The 8,034-nt window shown below is 43.9% G+C and overlaps 1 long non-coding RNA gene across 1 annotated transcript; it reads right to left on the bottom strand.

Moving 5' to 3' along the window:
- Positions 1–4,072: 4,072 nt before the first annotated feature.
- On the bottom strand, positions 4,073–7,836 carry LOC306837556. Its single transcript, XR_013780960.1, has 3 exons — positions 7,699–7,836; positions 7,472–7,596; positions 4,073–4,335 (listed from the first exon to the last, which is right to left on the bottom strand). It is a non-coding gene; the product is annotated as an uncharacterized lncRNA (long non-coding RNA).
- Positions 7,837–8,034: the final 198 nt, after the last annotated feature.

Genomic DNA, 8,034 nt, shown 5'->3' with positions numbered 1-8,034 from the left:
AGAATCAAAAAAGTCGCACAGTCATCCTTAAATACAGCAGGATATCTTGTCAAGTATGGTTAAGGGTATAATAGATGATTAAGCAGAAGCAGTCCAGGCCGAGCTAGCTGTAATTGAGAAGTTGCTACCATTGCATCGTGACATCCTGCACAGAAGCAACTCAACATGCGCCCGCCCGCTCGTCCAAATATAGTCACTTCTGAAGGCAAAGGCTAAAAGGTCAAACTTGAGGCTTTAAAAGAAATACTCCACAAAGCAATGAGTTGCTCCACAATTTACCGAGTGGATTGACAAAACGTTGTGCAGACATTTATGGTTCTTCCAGACTTCAGTCATTCTCGCACATTGGCTCCTGAGCTACGCTGACGTTGACATTTGTGACTGACAAACGTCTCCGCAGCGGTTCAGACTTTTCGAGTGCTCCCAGACAACCGCAGGGCAACACCATCACTCTGATTCTGCAGAAGTGGAACATTTTGTTGCACCTGTGTTTCTGCAGCAGCAGCTGTCAAAACTCACTTCATTTGTCTCCAGAGAATACACATTTAAGTCAGTAAATGTTTGTGTACTGAGTGTAAAACTAGACTGGCAGAGAGAGTAAAATAAATCGACTAAACATCAGCATGTTATTATTCTCACTGCAGATATTAGCATCCTTATGTTCGTATTGAGCTCAAAGCGCAGCCTTTTAGAGCTGCAAGCATGGCTGCAGGCTCTTTGTCTTTAAATGTTCATTAACGTTTTTTTATATATGCACAAATTAGGAACGATGCCATGCTGCAATCGCCACTCTTTCTATCAACACGTTTCTCTTTGTGTTTTCAGCGGCAGCATGCAACTGTGACTCAGGTTGTTCCTGCATCTGTGGCAAGGTCAGGATTTATATTTAGAGACTCACGTCCAGTCTCATCTATTCACAGAGTCCTTTAAAAACCTGCAGGTTTGTCACAGAGAGGGCTTTTATTTCCTGCCAGTGGGAGCGCAGTGTTGCAGAGCGAACCGTACAGTCGAGTCCCGCTATGGGTGAAATAAAAGTGCAGCATGAAGGTCACTGGAAATCTGCTGATCTGAGCTGACAAGCCTTTTAAATGTGGAGCCTACAGAAACATACGGTCTGTCGCTGTGAAGGAACAAAAGAGCCAGGGTTGTCATCGTTCACTTCTTTATCGTCGACCGTAGAAAAGCCTCCCTGCAGTCTCTGAACGCTCATGGTCATTCAGCACAAGTTTGGTTTGGATGCATTTCATCACGTAATTAATTTTACTTTAACACCCACAATGCTGTGCGAAATCAAAGCTTAAACGTCACTTCACGCGCGCCTCTGATAATAAAAGAAAAAACGAGGATGGATGCAGCACGCTCGAGTAACGCGCCTCTCAAATGTGAAGTTGTGCAGTGTGAATGTTTGTATCATTTACTGATTCATTGTGCATATCACATGAGGCGGGCTAATGACGCCACTTACACACTTCACGCCATCTGAACAGTAGATCCGAACAGGAAACAGCAGAGAGAGAAGGGAGCGTCTACGGTCCGATGTGTTCGCACTTTGGAGGCCACAGCGATGTAAAAGAAGAATCTTTGAATGTCTCATTTCACTCAGATCAGCTGACCAGTCCAAACTCAGATCAACCTGATGACATCACACACTGACCTTTGAGCAGTTTGATGTCAGACCCCGAGCAGGGTTGAATTAAAACTCCAAGTACAGTACTATCACCTTAAAACAGTATAACATTTCAAAATAAAAGACTAACAGTTATTTCAAGTATTTGGATTGAACCTAATTTAACACTCATTAAAGTGAAGTGTGACATTTTAAGGCTGTTTAATTTGCGGCTTTAATAGGTACACTAGTAGTGTATGGACCAAAGGAATGAATAAAAATAAAGTGCTTACTGATGCTGTCGAGGGTCAAACTGAACGAGTCGCATCCAGATAAACAAATCCAGGAAGTGAGTGATCAAATATGTCCTGAAAAAAAAAAAGGCTGAGCTCATGAAGACGGGGAACAGCAGCACTCGAACAGAGAGGAAGAAGTGCCAAAGAGAGAAACTAAATCCACTCCGAAGGTGAGTCCAATCAGGCTCAGGTGAAACCAATCAGGGAGGGACAGGCAATCAGGAAGGCGGGAAACACACGAGGACAGGAGGTGAAGCATTAGAAAACAAACAGAAGAGACACGACACGAATGCAGAGCTTCGTCCAAACCACAAATCAAAGCCTGAAATTATCAACATATTTGTATTCAAGGAGGTTTATTTAACATTCAAGAGCAGGAGGGAAGTTAAAAATGAACCAAATGAGAGGTCAAAGAAAGGAACTCTTGAACGTACACCGAAAGATGAAAGGAAAAAGCATCTCTGACACCATGATTCACTGTGCTCTGCTGCCCCCTGGTGGTGAAAAGAAGAACGACAGCATCCATATTTTGGCTCACTCTTCATCATCACTGTCTTCATTTCATCATAATTAGACTACTCAGTGATATTGACTGTGCTTTGTTACAAAGAGAAGTTGCTCTAACAGGATATGATGATGCTAAACACTCTCTGGAGGACGATCGATGCCGCTGAAACTCTGCTGCCCATTTTGGAAAACACAACCAACAAACGAGTCGAACGCTCTGCGGTGTAAAGAGGATCCAGTCGAGCACTAAAAAGCTCATTTATCCTCATTCTTTGTCCCCAACAGGTGCTCTCTCATTACACCTTAATGCATCCCACAGTTCCTCAAAGAAAAACACAACATGCTAATGTTTGTCAGGATTTGTAATTTAGTTTTTTACACAACACATGAAGTTCTTTCCTATAACAAAAAAGCAGATATTGACACTTTTCTGTCATTATCAATTATCTAAATTGGTTGTTTCTTCTTTTAAAATGAGACCATCAGCCTTGGTTGAAATTATATTTAATTATTTTTTCGTTGCTGGATAAATGGTGAGATGCAGTGTAGGGCCGTTTGCTCACGAGCGAGCAGGTCCCTGGTTTGAATCCCCGTCCTCACGTGGACTAGTGAAACGTAGGCGTGAATGTGAGCGTGCCTGGTTGTCTCTCTCGTACTTTCAGCCCCCGCGATCGTCATGGCGACCGGTCCAGAGTGCACCCCGCCTCTCGAACATGGAGCAGGTGTATCCTGTCCGCCATCTTTGGCGTGTCAGGCGTGGATTATAAAAGCTCAGAATGTAACTGAGGGAGAATCATCTGTTTTGTTTGATATGAGGAAACTTTTATTTGACGGCATCAAATAAAAAAAAGTTAAACTACTTCTCTTGTGGAATAAAGTTTTTAGTTTCGTATTTTTCTTTTTCGTCTTCGTTGAACAGCGTGATGGTGAAGAGTTACACGAGATGAATGAGACAAGCCTGACGGTTGGAGCTGATGTGACTCATGAAATTAATCCACATTAAACAGTGTGTGTGTGTGTGTGTGTGTGTGTGTGAGTCTTCTCGTTGCTGGACGGTTGCCGAGCAGCAGATTTGAGGAGTGTGGGCCGTTCTCGGGAGGAACACAGCGTCACATCCCTGCAGGCTGCAGCACACGCTGTTCCTACAAACACAAAGAGCCGGCTGCAGCCAGCTTCCTGCTGCACACTGTGGCTCTCTGCCAGACACAGATCTGCACTTAATGGAAGGGAAGAGCAACAGGCTGAATACAACGTGAGCTGAATACAAGTAGGTAAAGTGATAAATCAACACTGAGCGAAGGCTTTTAACAGCAAAAACACAGAGACTAAACTCTGTTCATATAGATTTTAGATACTCACATACTTCACAAACCCCTGAGCCATACGCCCAGTATAGTGTAGTGCAAACTTCTAAATCTCCATTTTCTTTCTTACATCTCACAGTTTATAACATGTCGTCTGGACAGGTTGCTTCAAAGACACATTTGGAGGGGAGGGGTTCACTCCTGAGGGTTAAAGTCTGAACATTATCAGCAGGCAGAAATGAAGTCCAACCTGAAAAGGTGAAACATTTCTAAAGAAGACGTTTCATTTTAAATTGTTTCTAAAAAAAAAAAGATTTCTTTCATGCACACCACATGTGACCACTTTGTAAAATGTTTTGCGATCTGATTTATTCATACATTTTCACACACACACACAAAAAAAGTACAAAGTGAAACATTATTCACGACCTTGCAGAGCTCCGTTGGTCAGCAGCTCTCCTCCTGTCATCTGATTGGTGGAGGAGTTATCGGCAGGTTTCAGGCCGAATCGTGTCTCCTGAGGCTCTGCTGAGTTTTCTGAGCTCTTCTGATTCTCTCCTCGAAGAAACTTTGCTGGTACTGATTCCTTTGATCCAACCTGACCACCCACTGCTCCCTCAGCCTGTAAAGAGGGCACGATGGAGAGAGAGGACAGGAAGTTAAATCACACTGCTAAACCTCAGGCTGTTGAGGCGAGATGGCAGAGTCAGATCTGTGCAGTTAAATTTGACACCAGGGTAAGGAACTGAAGCGTTTATACTTTTATAACTTTGCAATTAGCAGAAAAACCTGTGTTATCGTGTCGGTACAGTCATTGATTTCAGAGTCATTACATGTCGTGGACACACGTGCACAAACACACTTGATGGAGCTGCACATTGAAAAGTCTTCCATTTAAATTACAGCTCAGTGAAGAAGAGCGCGAGGCTTGAAGTTTCTCGGTGTGCTGCTCTGGATGACTGTCTGCACTTGTGCATACAGATGACATGCAGACAGGTTGCAATATTTCAGTGCTCAGAAGGACATAATGTGTTGCTTTGGCTCGAAGTAGTGCAGGATGAAAAACAGCATTTACATAAGGTTAGTATATTTACAAAATAAGGCGCAGATAGAAATGACTGTATAATTAAATATCCTGTTTTTGGATGTTTGTTAGATTGTGTTTTTGTACAGTCCAGTGAGGTGATCCGGTTGTGGAGGTTTGAGTCGGGATGAAGGGATTATTTTTTGTGTTTATGGCCTGAGAGAAGAAGCACTTCGAGAACCTGGAGGTTCTGCTTCCGAGGCTGTGGAACCTCTTTCACAGAGTCCAGCAGTGAAAACTGTCCTTGGTGGGGACGGGAGGTGTCTTTGCTTTTTTCCTGAGTCCTAATCAGACGGCGGCTTTCTGCGACCTCCTGGATGGGTGATTCACTTTGGGCTCCTTAAAACAAACGCATGAATGGTAAAGAAATTACTCAACACTTCTATTGATAAAAGCTATTCTCAGACATTAATCCGGATAATCTTCACATTTAGTTTGTTTCACTTTGTCCGTCCTTTGTAGTGGACGCTGTCTTTTCACCATCACTGGACGCAGTTTGTTTTACATAAGCGAGGTAACCTAAACTAAATCAAACAGTTTTTTAAAAATGACTTAAAAGAAGAAAATCCCTCCGTACTCGTCTCGAGCGGACGTGGAGTCAGAACATCCTGAGGCCAGTGACACCGTGACTCCTGGGCTTAAATTAATCGTGCAGACATCCAGTGAAAGTTGATCTGCAGTCAGAGCTGTCATGGCTAATAACTGTGTTAGAGAGCAGGAGGAACAATGTGTGTGTGTGTGTGTGTGTGTTAGCTGTGACAGGATTAATATTGTTGTGTCTGTGTAAGTGAGTTCGTCTGTCAGCACGCTCTGTCGTGTGTGCTTAATCTGCTCGTCTGTCCGCGTGCTGAGCTCCAGGATCCACATGTGAAGTCGAGATGCCGCTAATCAACATTCTCAGGCTCGACGTGCTGACAGACGGACGAGCTGCAAACATGACCACGGCTTCTTTCCAAACTAATCAAGTTGTTCAGCCGGGCCGCTAATAAAGTTTATTTTTGATGCTCCTCTTTGACCCCGCTCTTCATCCAGCCTTAATGAGGTCACTCTCTCCGCACAAACATCGAACAACTTTGATCCAGGTTTCCCAATGTGTCATCGAGAACTAGACATGGATGGAGGAGGATTTTTAAATATTGCAAAAGACACAAAGTGAAGATGTGAATCTATCAGAGGCGAACATGGACGGACGGGTTAAACTTCGCTGACGAGCAGAAACAACTTGAGACAGAATAAATCCATGACGCTGCAACTCCGACAGAAAGACATCAAGCTCTAAACGTTCAGCTGAACTTTTCTCTCCTCATCATGACGTGATGATGTCTGACTTTACGTTTGACAGGCGGGTGAAGTGCTTCGTAAAGAGTGACACCGTGGTCATGAGGGGAAACAAACGGGTCGCAGAGGTGACTCAACATGTGCAGCATGTGCATCTCTGGAAAGTGGCGTCCATGCATTAATGCATTAATGCATCACCGTAAGTGAGGAGAAGATCTTTACTGTCTCTCTCTCTCTCAAGTCAAACTGTAATCTGAGCTCTTACACGGCTGCATTAAAAACGGCTACAGATGCTAAATGAAGAGCAGAGGTGAGGGTAGTTTTTAATTCTTCTTCATATTGTTCCCCGCTCCTCGGCTTCATAAAGAGTTTCCATATTTTAACACCAGGATGGAGCAGAAAGACGTAAGTAACACTAAATGTCAGAGGTCACAGAACAATGTCGCTCCCATTAATAGAAGTGTGTTTAGGAAAGGAGACGAAGACGTGCTTGTTTTAACTTCCTCTGCTCCGCGCTCGCCCTGCAACACCTCGTGGATCTCAGTCAGCTGTAGAGTATCAGCGGAAGCTCGAGCTCACGTTTAGCAGCAGTCATAAAGGCAGCTGCATGGGCCGAGTCCAGCACGGATCAGAACTCAGCACGGACGGCTTAGAGGCAAATAATGAGAACATGACGTAACGTTTTCACCCCTGGTGAAGAGTCACTTGAGTTCTTTAGTTTAAGGTTGACCAGTCAATGTTTAAAAAACCACAGAGACTGTGTTTGAACAACACGTCCAGCTCTTTTAAGGTTGTTTTTCGTCGTGCTAAACTTCTGCCAAAGAGACGCTGATAACGAGCGCAAGATTCAAACACAAGCAGAAAGTTACAGATGACAACAAGAATCTTTGCTGCTGCACTAATGAAACACTCAACGTGAAGCACCATTATCTCCACTGCAAGGGACCAAAAGCTTTGGAAGATATTCCTCCCTCATCGTATTACAGACACGATACAGGAGACGCGGTGGTTGACTTTGAACGTCTCCTGAAGAGCAAACGGGGAGGAAAAGTTTCATAAAATCAGCAGGAAAACGTGTTCTAACGATCAATGCAGTTTGAATATTGAGCTTGATTTAAATGTGTTTTTTCAGTGTAGAAAATGTTTCACAGTTTGTCGTTTTTATGGCACAGGAAGGATCCCGGATAACTTTGGAGAAACTTCAGTGGTGAGTAAAAAGATGAATTCACCGACCACTCACTGATTCAGAAACCATCCACAGGATGAAGATCAGACATGTTCTTCTACGTGAAATGAAAATAATGTCATAAATGGGATTTTACCCGACAACCCTGAGATGTGATCATAGCTCTATGAGACAAGGAGGCGACGAGCTCTCCTGTTTGTGTCTGCTGACCGTGACAGAGAGCTGCTCCTCACGCGGTTCTCCTCCTCGTCCATGTGCTCCGTGTGCTGAACGATCCTCCGCTCCCAGAACGACCTCAGCTTCTGCTTGTCGTGGATCCGAGCGGCATTCATCATCTGAAAACAAAAAAAAAACACATTAACAGGAATCGCACAGCTTGCAGGCTGAAGGGGGACAAGAATCCTGGAAAGTTTTCCCTTCAAAACTTTTGAACTTACTTTTGATTTCGAGCTAAATGTGACTTTTCTGTCTTCTCTCTTCTCCTCACTCTGTTTCTCTCTCGTCTTCTTTCACTCCCCTCGTTCTCGTATCAGTCACTCCTCATACCTCTCTCTCTCTCCCTCCTCTTGTTTTTCACATCTCTTTATGTGCTTTGCTCCTGTCCTCCTCTCTCCTTTATGTCCTCTTTCAACTCCTCCCCTCTCTGACTCTGCTGTTGTTCCCACCTGATCCGTTCTCCTCTCATATACTCTCCTCTCTTCATCTCTCCTTCCTTCCCTGTGACTCCAGAACCAAATATTAAACCAATACTTCAGCTGTTTTCCCATCTACAC

The sequence above is a fragment of the Symphodus melops genome (assembly GCF_947650265.1).
Source record: "Symphodus melops genome assembly, chromosome: 16".
In the NCBI taxonomy this organism is placed as follows: domain Eukaryota; kingdom Metazoa; phylum Chordata; class Actinopteri; order Labriformes; family Labridae; genus Symphodus; species Symphodus melops.
This window is presented reverse-complemented; position numbering and strand designations above follow the sequence as displayed.